This window comes from Pan paniscus, chromosome 2 (genome assembly GCF_029289425.2).
Source record: "Pan paniscus chromosome 2, NHGRI_mPanPan1-v2.0_pri, whole genome shotgun sequence".
NCBI classification, from domain to species: Eukaryota; Metazoa; Chordata; class Mammalia; order Primates; family Hominidae; genus Pan; species Pan paniscus.
Genome location: NC_085926.1, coordinates 764,786 through 778,381, shown reverse-complemented (window position 1 = coordinate 778,381; position 13,596 = coordinate 764,786). Strand labels below are relative to the sequence as shown.

Sequence of the window (13,596 nt, the reverse complement as noted above, 5' to 3'; positions counted from 1 at the left end):
AACCAATCTAATAGATAAGAATCTCATGGATAATATTTTTAACTAATGGAGGACAGAGACTTTGTTGTTTAAGAAAATATAGAGATATTTAATGAAATGACATGTAAATATGCCAATTATTTACATAATCCCCTATAAATGTAATGCAATCTCAGCCAAAATCTCTGATTAGTGTTATGAAGATATCAATAAAAATAACTGAAAAATTATATGCAAAATACAGATCAATGATTGTTCTCAAATTTGAAAAAGAAATACAAAAGGAGGAGATATATCCTAGAGTATTCTGTGAACCCAAAGGAATAAAAAAAAGGATGACTCTCTGTTTGTCTGTTACTGGTGTACAAGAATGCTTGTGATTTTTGTACACTGATTTTGTATCCTGAGACTTTCCTGAACTTGCTTATCAGCTTAAGGAGATTTTGGGCTGAGACAATGGGGTTTTCTAGATATACAATCATGTCATCTGCAAACAGGGACAATTTGGCTTCCTCTTTTCCTAATTGAATACCCTTTATTTCCATCTCCTGCCTAATTGCCCTGGCCAGAACTTCCAACACCATGTTGAATAGGAGTGGTGAGAGAGGGCATCCCTGTCTTGTGCCAGTTTTCAAACGGAATGCTTCCAGTTTTTGCCCATTCAGTATGATATTGGCTGTGGGTTTGTCATAGATAGCTGTTATTATTTTGAGATAGGTCCCATCAATACCTAATTTATTGAGAGTTTTTAGCATGAAGCGTTGTTGAATTTTGTCGAAGGCCTTTTCTGCATCTATTGAGATAATCATATGGTTTTTGTCTTTGGCTCTGTTTATATGCTGGATTACATTTAGTGATTTGCGTATATTGAACCAGCCTTGCATCCCAGGGATGAAGCCCACTTGATCATGGTGGATAAGCTTTTTGATGTGCTGCTGGATTCGCTTTGCCAGTATTGTATTGAGGATTTTTGCATTGATGTTCATCAAGGATATTGGTCTAAAATTCTCTTTTTTGGTTGTGTCTCTGCCCGGCTTTGGTATCAGGATGATGCTGGCCTCATAAAATGAGTTAGGGAGGATTCCTTCTTTTTCTATTGATTGGAATGTTTCAGAAGGAATGGTACCAGCTCCTCTTTGTACCTCTGGTAGAATTCGGCTGTGAATCCATCTGGTCCTGGACTCTTTTTGGTTGGTAAGCTGCTGATTATTGCCACAATTTCAGAGCCTGTTATTGGTCTATTCAGAGATTCAACTTCTTCCTGGTTTAGTCTTGGGACGGTGTATGTGTTGAGGAATTTATCCATTTCTTCTAGATGTTCTAGTTCATTTGCGTAGAGGTGTTTGTAGTATTCTCTGATGGTAGTTTGTATTTCTGTGGGATCGGTGGTGATATCCCCTTTATCATTAATCATGTGTGAACTCCCATTCACAATTGTTTCAAAGAGAATAAACTACCTAGGAATCCAACTTACAAGGGATGTGAAGGACCTCTTCAACGAGAACTACAAACCACTGCTCAATGAAATAAAAGAGGATACAAAGAAATGGAAGAACATTCCATGCTCATGGGTAGGAAGAATCAATATTGTGACAATGGCCATACTGCCCAAGGTAATTTATAGATTCAATGCCATCCCCATCAAGCTACCAATGACTTTCTTCAGAGAATTGGAAAAAACTACTTTAAAGTTCACATGGAACCAAAAAGAGCCCACATCACCAAGTCCATCCTAAGCCAAAAGAACAAAGCTGGAGGCATCATGCTACCTGACTTCAAACTATGCTACAAGGCTACAGTAACCAAAACAGCATGGTACTGGTACCAAAGCAGAGATATAGACCAATGAAACAGAACAGAGCCCTCAGAAATAATGCTGCATATCTACAACTATCTGATCTTTGACAAACCTGAGAAAAACAAGCAATGGGGAAAGGATTCCCTATTTAATAAATGGTGCTGGGAAAACTGGCTAGCCATATGTAGAAAGCTGAAACTGGATCCCTTCCTTACACCTTATACAAAAATTAATTCAAGATGGATTAAAGACTTAAACGTTAGACCTAAAACCATAAAAACCCTAGAAGAAAACCTAGGCATTACCATTCAGGACATAAGCATGGGCAAGGACTTCATGTCTAAAACACCAAAAGCAATGGCAACAAAAGACAAAATTGACAAATGGGATCTAATTAAACTAAAGAGCTTCTGCACAGCAAAAGACACTACCATCAGAGTGAACAGGCAACCTACAAAATGGGAGAAAATTTTCGCAACCTACTCATCTGACAAAGGGCTAATATCCAGAATCTACAATGAACTCAAACTAATTTACAAGAAAAAAACAAACAACCCCATCAAAAAGTGGGCAAAGGATATGAACAGACACTTCTCAAAAGAAGACATTTATGCAGCCAAAAAACATATGAAAAAATGCTCACCATCACTGGCCATCAGAGAAATGCAAATCAAAACCACAATGAGATACCATCTCACACCAGTTAGAATGGCAATCATTAAAAAGTCAGGAAACAACAGGTGCTGGAGAGGATGTGGAGAAATAGGAACACTTTTACACTGTTGATGGGACTGTAAACTAGTTCAACCATTGTGGAAGTCAGTGTGGTGATTCCTCAGGGATCTAGAACTAGAAATACCATTTGACCCAGCCATCCCATTACTGGGTATATACCCAAAGGACTAGAAATCATGCTGCTATAAAGACACATGCACATGTCTGTTTATTGAGGCACTATTCACAATAGCAAAGACTTGGAACCAACCCAAATGTCCAACAATAATAGACTGGATTAAGAAAATGTGGCACATATATACCATGGAATACTATGCAGCCATAAAAAATGAAGAGTTCATGTCCTTTGTAGGGACATGGATGAAATTGGAAATCATCATTCTCAGTAAACTATCTTAAGAACAAAAAACCAAACACTGCATGTTCTCACTCATAGGTGGGAACTGAACAATGAGAACACAAGGACACAGGAAGGGGAACACCACACTCTGGGGACTGTTGTGGGGTCGGGGGAGGGGGGAGGGATAGCTTTAGGAGATATACCTAATGCTAAATGGCGAGTTAATGGGTGCAGCACACCAGCATGGCACAGGTATACACATGTAACTAACCTGCACATTGTGCACATGTATCCTAAAACTTGAAGTATAATAATAAAAAAAAGGATGACATTGATGTAATGCATAAGATACATTAAAGGATCAAAATAAACACCCCAAACACATGTGCACACATGTATACACACACATGCACACATTCAGGAACTTGAAATTAAATAAAGGTGTAACACAATTTAATGGAGAATGAATAATTGTTAGGTAAATGGTGTTAAAAAAACAGCTTACTTAAAAGGGGAAAACAAGGGTAAGGATATCTCTACCTATCAAAATACACACAATGGTTTTCAGATAAATTAAGGGCATTAATTTTTTAAAACATTATTACATGTATAAATTTATTAAAAGACAATTCATCCTTACGGCCTAGGAATAAGAAAGGCCTTGTTAAACAAAACTCAAATTACAGGATATCTGTGGAACAATAACACATTTTATCACACTAAATAAGTATTTCTGTAAATTAAAAAATTATGTCAACAGGCATAAAATGTTATGAGGAATATTTCTATTGTACAAAATGGCAAGGTGTCTATTATCTAGAATGTGTAATCAAACCAACAAAAATAATCAAGTTTACAACCAGAAAGTTTAAAAAATATGTATTTTATAGAAATGGAAATCCCAGTTTTAAAAAGAATAGACAGAAGGCACAAAGTCATTTTCACACATTAGACTGCCAACCATTAGAAAGTTGGCATGGTGGATGCTATGAATTGGCTCTTTCAAAATCCTTTTCATACATGGTTTTAACGTGCTTTTTTGCATTATAGAGGCCAGAAAACCCCATATATTTCCCATACTCCTTTGCAGCTAAGATTCTAGAAACAAATTGTATGTTAGGTGAATGCTCATAAAATTGGTAAATAGAAAATGACAAAGACCTTCTTCTTGCCTTTTTTGCTATTTTCTGCTAGCAGAAATCAGTCCAGAGATCTGAGCTACTCCTGCAGTGATGATTAATTCTCCAGCATTCTGAGTGTCACTTAGGAGATATCAAGACGTATTTGTGTCTGTAGTGATAGTGAGAGCTCCTTTCTAGTTGTAGTTTCCTTACACTTAGCAGCTGCATCATATGTTGTTAAGGTCAAAAGTTCCATGGTGGTCTCAAGGTTGAAACTCTCTTTAGAAGATATTTGATTATTTTTTTCTCACATAATTCTTAGAGGCCCAGTCTAGACTTGCTTTTGCATCCCATCCACTGATTTTTTTAAACCAAGTACTTACTTGTATTAAACCCCTTTATAAAATATACAAATTGGTAAGTATTTTCAGCATTTAGAGTTTTTGGAAGCCACTGAATAATGCTGAGTTTGGTAGATGATGAAGATAAACAAGCCTCATGTATTTCTAGTGGGGAGTGTAGAGACATTTTGGAGAGCCATTCATCAGTATCTAAACAAGTATGTAAATAACACATTCAAACTCATTTTCATTCTGGTTTCAGGTGTATAAGCCAGATATCTACTCATACAACTTTTTAAGAAGATGTTGGCAGAAAAATATTGCAATGATATTTGTGGTGGGTGGGAAGCTGGAAGCCAAATTGTTATCCATTAATAAGAAAGTGATTAAGTAAATTGCAGTATATTCTCACCCTGTAGAATCACACAACAATAGGAAGAAATAAACTAGATGTTCCCGTGCCAATATAGGAATACCAAGAAAACATATTTGTTTCTTTAGATAACACAATACGACTTAGGCAACCACTATTTTGCACACAAAACAATAAAACAAATCTATGAAACACACACCAATGAAAGATATCTATCCAATGCATTAAAATTTGGCTTTGTTAGAGTAAGGATAATGGAAACTGAAAAGTAGAAATAAACTGAATTTTTAAAAACTGCCTTGAGGAAAGGCTTCAAGATGGCTGACTAGAAGCATTTTAGGCTCACTTCTACTTAGAAGAAGTGATAAGCACAATTAAAACACATTATTCAAGAGAGAAAACTCTCTCTTTTCTCTTAAAAAAGTGAGAGAAAATATGAAAAGCAAGGAAAGAGAAAGAAGAGAGTCAGCCTGCTTGGCTGGGGTTGTCTAGGGGCAGGAATTGGGTGGGAGCCAGGAGTGAGTTCTCCATACTAGAATGGGTAAGTAAGAGGCTTCTAGCAGCTTATATTCCCACAGTGGAATCATCCAATCTTAGCCATGGGAAAGTTCCTCTAGCCCTCTAAGCCCTGAAACTAACACAAGAAGCTGTCGGGAGATCGTAGAATGAAGCTAACCCAGGGAGGGAGCTCATGCTGGGTCCTACACCCTTTCTGACATCTAAGTGGCTAGAGCAAGGCACCATTTTCTTACCTAGCACTTGGATGACTGGACAGTGTCCTGGGGCTTAGCAGTGCTTGGAGTGAGGTGTTAGGGAAACTCACAGTGTCACTGCTTAGAATAGATTGTGAGCTGTGAATGAGCCACTGCCCATGGCACACTGGTTGCCCAGTGGCCTGAGAACCCACCCACCTACCTGATCCACCACTGCCTGCCACTACCAGCATTCAAGCAAGCCACACAGAGGCTCGAAATTTGGCTCTCCAGTAATTGCCAACATGGGGGCTAGTGTAAACTGCCTCGGGGTACAATGCTCATGGCATTGGGGCATGCTCAACCCACCTTTGTTACCACTGAGGCCTGAAGACTGACCTACCTAACATCCCAGTCCCCAGCACAACTTCACCACAGCCTCCACTAATAATCACAACTTAAGAGGAAATCACAGATAGAAGTAACACTGTTTACTGCCAAAGAAATCATACAGAGACTACACTATTGCACATAGCCAGAATCAAAGCCAAGGTGTCCTACTCACCGTACCATGAATACAGAAAAAAGTCCTCCTCTACAAAGTAAATTCAAAAACAGAAAAAGGTGACTGATACATCTGATGTGCAGATATCAACATAAGCAAATAGGAAACATGAAAAAGCAAGGAAATATGACAATTCTAAATAAACAATAATTCTTTAGCAATACACTTTAATCAAAAATAAATTTTTCAAACTCCAAATTAAAAAATCACAATGCTGATTTTAAATAAGCTCAGTGAGAAAAAAAAATCTGAAAAATTATGTGAAGAAATCAGAAAATCCGTTCATAATATTAATGAGAAATTCACTAAAGAGATAGATATTTTTGAAAAGAACCAAATAAAAATATGGAATTGAAGAATTCATTGAAAGAAATACAAAATATAGGTTGGGTGCAGTGGCTCACACCTGTAATCCCAGCACTTTGGGAGGCCGAGGCAGATGGATCACTTGAGGTCAGGAGTTCGAGACCAGCCTGGCCAATACGGCGAAACCCCGTCCCTACTAAAAATACAAAAATTAGCTGGGTGTGGTGGTGCACGCCTGTAATCCCAGCTACTCAGGAGGCTGAGGCAGGAGAATTGCTAGAACCCGGGAGATGGAGGTTGCAGTGAGCTGAGATTGAGCCACTGAACTCCAGCCTGGGTGTCAGAGTGAGACTCCATCTCAAAAAAAAAATAATAAAAAATAAAAAATAAAAAAAAATATATATAAAAAATCAAAAACTTCAACAATAGACTAGATTAAGAGCAGAAGGAATTTCAGAACTTGAAGACAGTTCTTCTGAAATAATCCAGCTAGACAAAAAATTAAGGCAGAAAGAATAAAAAAGAATGAGGAAATCTTTTGTGATTTGGTATGACATAAAGTGACCAAATATTTGAATTATTGGTACCTCTCAGAATGAAGAGAAAATAAAAGAATTATAAAATCAATTTAACAAAATAATAGATGAAAATAGCCCAAGGTTGGCAAGAAATTTAGACATTCAGATATTTTATTTTGAGATCTAACATTTTGAAGTAGGCACATAGCACTAAAGATATGAAAACACACTCCTCAAAAGAAGACATATAAGAAGCAAACAAACATATGAAAAAATGTTCAGTAACACTAATCATAAGAAAAATGCAAATTAAAACCACAATAAGATAACATCTCACACCAGTCAGAATGGCTATTATTTAAAGGTCAGAAAACAACAGGTGCTGGCAAGGCTGCAGAGAAAAGGGAATGCTTAGAAATTTTTGGTGGGAATGTCAATTAGGTCAGCTATTATGGAAAGCAGTTTGGAGATTTATCAAAGAACTTAAAACAGAATTACCATTTGGCCACCCATTCTATTAACTGGGTATATTTCCAAAAGAAAATGAATCATTTTACTAATAAGACACATGCATTCACATGTTTATTGCAACACTAATCACAATAGCAAAGACACGGACTCAACTTAGGTGCCCATCAATGGTGAACTGGATAAACAAAATGGTATGCATATATACCATGAAACACTACACAGCCATCACAAAGAATAAAATCATGTCATTTGCAGTATCACAGATGCAGCTGGAGGCCATTATCCTAAGTGAGTTAACATGGAAACAGAAAACCAAATGCTGCATGCTCTCACTATAAGTGGGAGCTAAACACTGGATACTCAGGGCACAAAGATGACAAAAATAGATACTGGAGACTATTAGAGGGAGGGATGAAGGGGGAGAGAGAAGGCTGAAAAACCCATTGTTGAGTAGTATGCTCACTACCTGAGTTATGGGATCAATCGTACCCCAAACTTCAGCATCATGCAATATACCTATGTAACAAACCTGTACATGTACCCACTGAATAGAAAATAAAACTTATTTATAAGAAATAAATATTTTTAAAAGAATCAACAAAATGATAAGTGGATTCTTTGAAAAGATAGACAAAATAGATAAACTGCTAGCTAAACTAATAAAGCTGAGAGAGGGCTCAAATAAACAAAATCAGAAATGATAAAGGAGACATTACAGCTGATGCTACAGAAATAAAGAGATCATCAGAGACTATTATGAACAACTATACTTTGGCAAACTGGAAAACCGAGAGGAAATAGATAAAGTATTGGAAATACACAACCTACCAAGATAGAATCGAGAAGAAACAGAAAACCTGAACAGACCAATAACAAGTAGCAGGGTTGAATTAGGAATAAACAATCTTCTAACAAAGAAAATCCCAGCACCAGATGGTTTCACTGCCAAATTCCACCAAATTTACAAAGAATTAATACCAATCTTCCTGAAACTATTCCAAAAAATTCCCTCTTGAAGAGGAGGGAATCCCTCTAACTCATTCTATGAGAGCAGCATCACCCTGATATTAAAACCAGACAAAGACACAACAACAACAAAAGAAAACTATAGACTAATATTACTGATGAACATACACAAAAATTCCTCAACAAAATATTAGCAAACAAAATCCAACAACATATTAAAAAGATAACACAATTGAGTGAGATTTATCCCAGGGATGCAAGGATGGTTCAACATATGCAAATCAATAAATGTAATACATCACATCAACAGAATGAAGAAAAAAATATGATAATCTCAATAGACACAGAGCAAGCATTTGATAAAATTCAACATTCCTTCAGGATAAAAACTCTCAAAAACTAAACATAGAAAAAAACACCTCACAATAATAAAGGCCATATATGACAAACCCACAGCTAACATCAAACTGAATGGGAAACGTTGAAAGCCTTTCCTCTAACAAATGGAACAAGACAAGGGTGCCCACTTTCACCATGCCTATTCAACGTAGTATTAGAAGTCCTAGCCAATCAGGCAAGAAAAATAAGTAAAAGGCATCCAAATTGGAAAAGAAGAATTCAAATTGTTCCTCTTTGCTGATAATATGATCTTTTATTGAGAACAACCTAACAACTCTACCAAAAAGCTCTTAGATTTGATAAATGGATTCAGTAAGTTTGCAGAATACAAAATCAATATACAGAAATCAGTAGCATTTCGGCCGGACGTGGTGGCTCACGCCTGTAATCCCAGCACTTTGGGAGGCCGAGGCGGGCGGATCACGAGGTCAGGAGATCGAGACCATCCTGGCTAACACGGTGAAACCCCGTCTCTACCAAAAATACAAAAAATTAGCCGGGCGTGGTGGCGGGCGCCTGTAGTCCCAGCTACTCGGGAGGCTGAGGCAGGAGAATGGCGTGAACCCAGGAGGTGGAGCTTGCAGTGAGCCGAGATCGCACCACTGCACTCCAGCCTGGGTGACAGAGCGAGACTTCTTCTCAAAAAAAAAAAAAAAAAAAAGTAGCATTTCTATATACCAATAGTCATCTATCTGAAAAAGAAATCAGGAAGCCAATGACTTTTACAATAGCTATAAAAATTAAAGCCCCTAGGACTAAATTTAAGATCTCTACAAGGAAAATTACAAAACATTGATTAAATAAATAGAAGAGAACAAAAATGAAAAAAAATCCCATCCTCAAAGATCAGAAGAATATCACGAAAATGACCATATTTCCCAAAACAATCCACAGATTATGCAATCCCTATCAAAATACCATCATTCTTCACAGAATTTTTGTACAAAGTTCTAAAATTCATATAGAGTGAAATAAAAGCCTGCATAACCAAGTAATCCTGAACAAAAGGAACAATGCTGAAGGCATCACATTACCTGACTTTAAAATATATTACAAAGCTATACTAACCAAAACACATGGTATTGGTTTAAAAATAGACATATATCCCAGTGGAACAAAATAGAGAACCCAGAAACACAGTCACATATTTACAGCCAACTGATCTTGAACAAAGCTGACAAGAATTTATATTGGGGGAAGGACACCTTCTTGAATAAATGGTGCTGGGAGAACTGGATAGCCACATGCAGAAGAAAGAAACTAGATCCCTATCTCTAACCATATACAAAAATCAACAAAAATGGATTAAAAACTTAAATGTAAGACCCAAAACTATAAAAATACTGGAAGAAAACCTAGGGAAATCTCTCTTGGGCATTGGTCTAGGCAAAGAATTTATGACTAAGATTTCCAAAGCAGAGACAACAAAAACAAAAATGGACAAATGAGACTTAAACTAAAGAGCTTCTGCACAACAAAAGAAATAATGATCAGTGTGAAGAAACCTATTGAATGGGAGAAAATCTTTGCAAACTAAATGCATGACAGCAGACCAATATCCAGAATATACAGGGAAATCAAGCAACTCGACAGAAAAAAAAAAGATGAAACCCATCTCTACTAAAAATACAAAAATTAGCTGGGTGTGGTGGCATGTGCCTGTAATCTCAGCTACTCAGGAGACTGAGACAGGAGAAACGCTTGAACCCGGGAGGCAGAGGATGCAGTGAGCTAAGATCGCGCCATTGCACTCCAGCCTGGGCAACAAGAAAGAAATTCTGTCTCAAAAAAGAAAAAAGAAAAAAAGTGTGCAAAAGACATGAATACATATTTCTCAAAAGAAGACATACCCATGGCCAACAGTTATATGAAAAATGCTCAGTGTCACTAATCAGATAAATTCAAATCAAAACCACAAGGAGGTATCATCTTACCCCAATCAAAATGGCCATTATTATAAAGACAAAAAATAATGAATGTTGGCAAGGATGCAGAGAAAAGGGAGCACCCATACACAGTTGGTAGGTATGTAAACTAGTACAACCACTATACAAAACAGGATGGAAATACCTCAAAACACTAAAAATGGAACTATCATTTGATCCAGCAATCCTATTACTGATATCTACCCAAAGGAAATCAGTATACCACAGGAATACCTGTATTTGCATGTTTATTATGGCACTATTTATAATAACAAAGGTAGAAAATAAAGATAAGTGTCCATCAGTGAATGAATGTTTAAAGAAAATGTGGTATATACACAATGGAATACTATTTGTCCATAAAAAGAAAGAAAACATGCCATTTGACATAACATTGATGGAACTGGAGGTCATTATCTTTAGTGAACTAAGCCAGGCACAAAAAGGCAAATATTGTATGTTCTCACTTATATGCTGGAGTGAAAATATTTGATCACATGGAGGTAGAGAGTGGAAAGAAAGATAATAGAGATTGGGAGGAGTGAGTTAGGGGTAGGGGGAGTATAAAGAGAAATGAGTTAAAGGGTATAAACATGCAGTTAGATGGGATTGATTCAATGTTTGATAGCAGGGTAGATTATAGTTAACAAAATGTATTCAGACAATGGGCGCCCTAAATATTCTGACTTGTTTACTACACACTATACACATGTAAGAAAATTCACATGAACCCCACACGACAATGTCTACAAATAAAAATTCACAGGTACCCCATACATGAAAATGTGTACAAATAAAAATTAAACTGAATGAAATAAAAATGAATTGATGGATTTATTTATCATAACATAAGTATGATCTTACACATATTTAGGAGTACACTTATGTATCCCTTTATACCTAAAGTCAAATAATGAGAATTCTACATACCTAGCACAGAGTAGTTACATACTAAAACAGAGTTATAGTACATATTGAGGTTGTGTGCATAGAATTAATATACTATTCCCCATTGCAGAACATCCTTGTAGTCATATGAGATAGACAATTTCTCTATAATGGGGAAGTATATCTGTTCAATGCAAACAGGATATTCCATTCTCCCTTACCATGATGACCACTGAAGCTAATCCAAGTCTATGTGCTTTACGCTTGGCTACAGGATGGTTTCATGGCTATTTCAACCTATTGGAAACTCAGGATTTATGCTGTGAACTCTGGGTCACAGATTTCCCGAAACTGCCATCGACCTTTTGCAAGCACAAGGCATGCCCACAGTAAATCTGGCACACTTGAGGACAAATCTAGGAAACTCACAAGAACAGTGACTCTGGACTTTTATGTTTTCATCAGCCAATACATTTCTTTTAATGTTTAAAGCAGTTTGAATTGAATTGCATGAAAGAGAGAACATCTTAATTTATCCAGCAAATACATATTACTTGGTCTCTGGTTCTTTTGTTCTTCCTCTCACTATCCACTGGTATGTGTGTTTGTACATAAGTGTGTTGATAGGTGCACGCATATATACTTATAGGCAGCAGTGAGACTGTGTAGTACAGACAGTACCAACCTTGATGTCTGAAGAACAGGCTCTGACATGCTGCTACATTTCTTACTGCTTTTGCAATTGTAAAAAAAAAAATAACAATTACTTGTAGATTCTCTGTGTTCTCATTGGGGAAAACAGACTAAAATCACCGATTTCTTATGTGAATAGGACTGTTTTAGGTTCCAGTACAATCGTATCAGTGAAAGGGTGTTTTAAACTCCCGGCTATTCCATAAGTACAGCTATTATTGTTACCTTGTGTATGATGCATCTATAAGGACATTTTAAAAAGGAAAATCCTCAGTGTCTTTGAGTTTATCTTGTACTCAACTCAACTTCCTTCATTTTCAGTATAGCACAAGGGAAGGACAAAATGTCATTCCTAACTTTGGATTCCCTATCTTTTGTCAGTGTGTTTCACAACCTTAACTTCATTTCAGTATAGTTCAGTGGTAAATTTCTATATATAAAACTGCACCTTCAAGTTGCTTAAAGATATCACATAATTGGATGTACCTTTAACCTAATGGTTTAAAATCCCAAAGGAATGGTGTGCACACAACATCTTATGGTATTAAATAGCCTGAGATCAAATAAAATGCAATGAGCAACGTCTGCTCTTACTGAACTGGAAATGTTGTTAGTCAGACACTGGACAAAGATGACAGGACTACCTCAAGGAACATAATGAGGGAGTTTTATCAAGCCGAACCTTTTAAAATGTTTGAACTTCATAAAAACCTGCAGGCATGACAGATTAAATGTAATGCTTACCTCTGATTCTGAGCTGCAGCTTATGTCGTCTAATTCCTGTAAATAAGAACAGATGTGCTGTTAGAAGGTTTTGATTTGTGTTTTTATTTTTCAAAACCCATCTAGCACGGTGCGGTTTTTCCATTTGGGGGATGGTGGAAAGCTCTGTTTTCTTGCTCAAGCATGTCAAAAATGGGAAAACAAGTCTCACTCATCTCCACCCTATTAAAAAGAGAAGCACAAGACAATGTGTGCTTTAAAAATGGTTGAAAAGACACTGATCTATTCAAATATATCTTCAAATATTTAGAGCAAGAGAAAAACATTACTTTAGCAAGTTTCAAAACGTAACAATTGTGAGTTTCAGCTTGTATTCACGTTATAGTGGCAACAATGTGAGAAGTCAATAGGCACCTGGAACAAGTAAACAGGGTAAAGATACTGCAGGCACCCCACCTCTGAGCAAGCCTATTGCTCCTATAAATCATAGACACTCTGCTTTAAGGATACATGTTATTATTTTTTAATAGGGTGATTTCTTTAGCAAAACATAGAAGTCTAGACTTTAGCACATATAAAAAATGTAATTTGCAAGCTTGGTCTTGTCATTTCTGTTGATGACAGTTTCCTGAGAGCCTCACAGATCAAACAGTTCACAGACACAAATTTAAATAAAGTAAACATGAATAATGCAACAAAGCTTACATAGCGTCATGAATAACAGGGGTTCTATTAGGATTAGAGTTATGTAGCTGCAAGTAAT

At 36.6% G+C, this 13,596-nt stretch overlaps 1 long non-coding RNA gene across 2 annotated transcripts in view; it reads right to left on the bottom strand.

Moving 5' to 3' along the window:
- LOC117979569 (uncharacterized) overlaps window positions 1–13,596 on the bottom strand; it is a 284,518-nt gene that overhangs the window by 56,279 nt on the left and 214,643 nt on the right. For both annotated transcript variants that reach the window (XR_008624663.2, XR_008624664.2), the window contains exon 4: window positions 12,855–12,890. This is a non-coding gene — a long non-coding RNA (uncharacterized LOC117979569). The remainder of the gene's footprint in view (window positions 1–12,854; window positions 12,891–13,596) is intronic.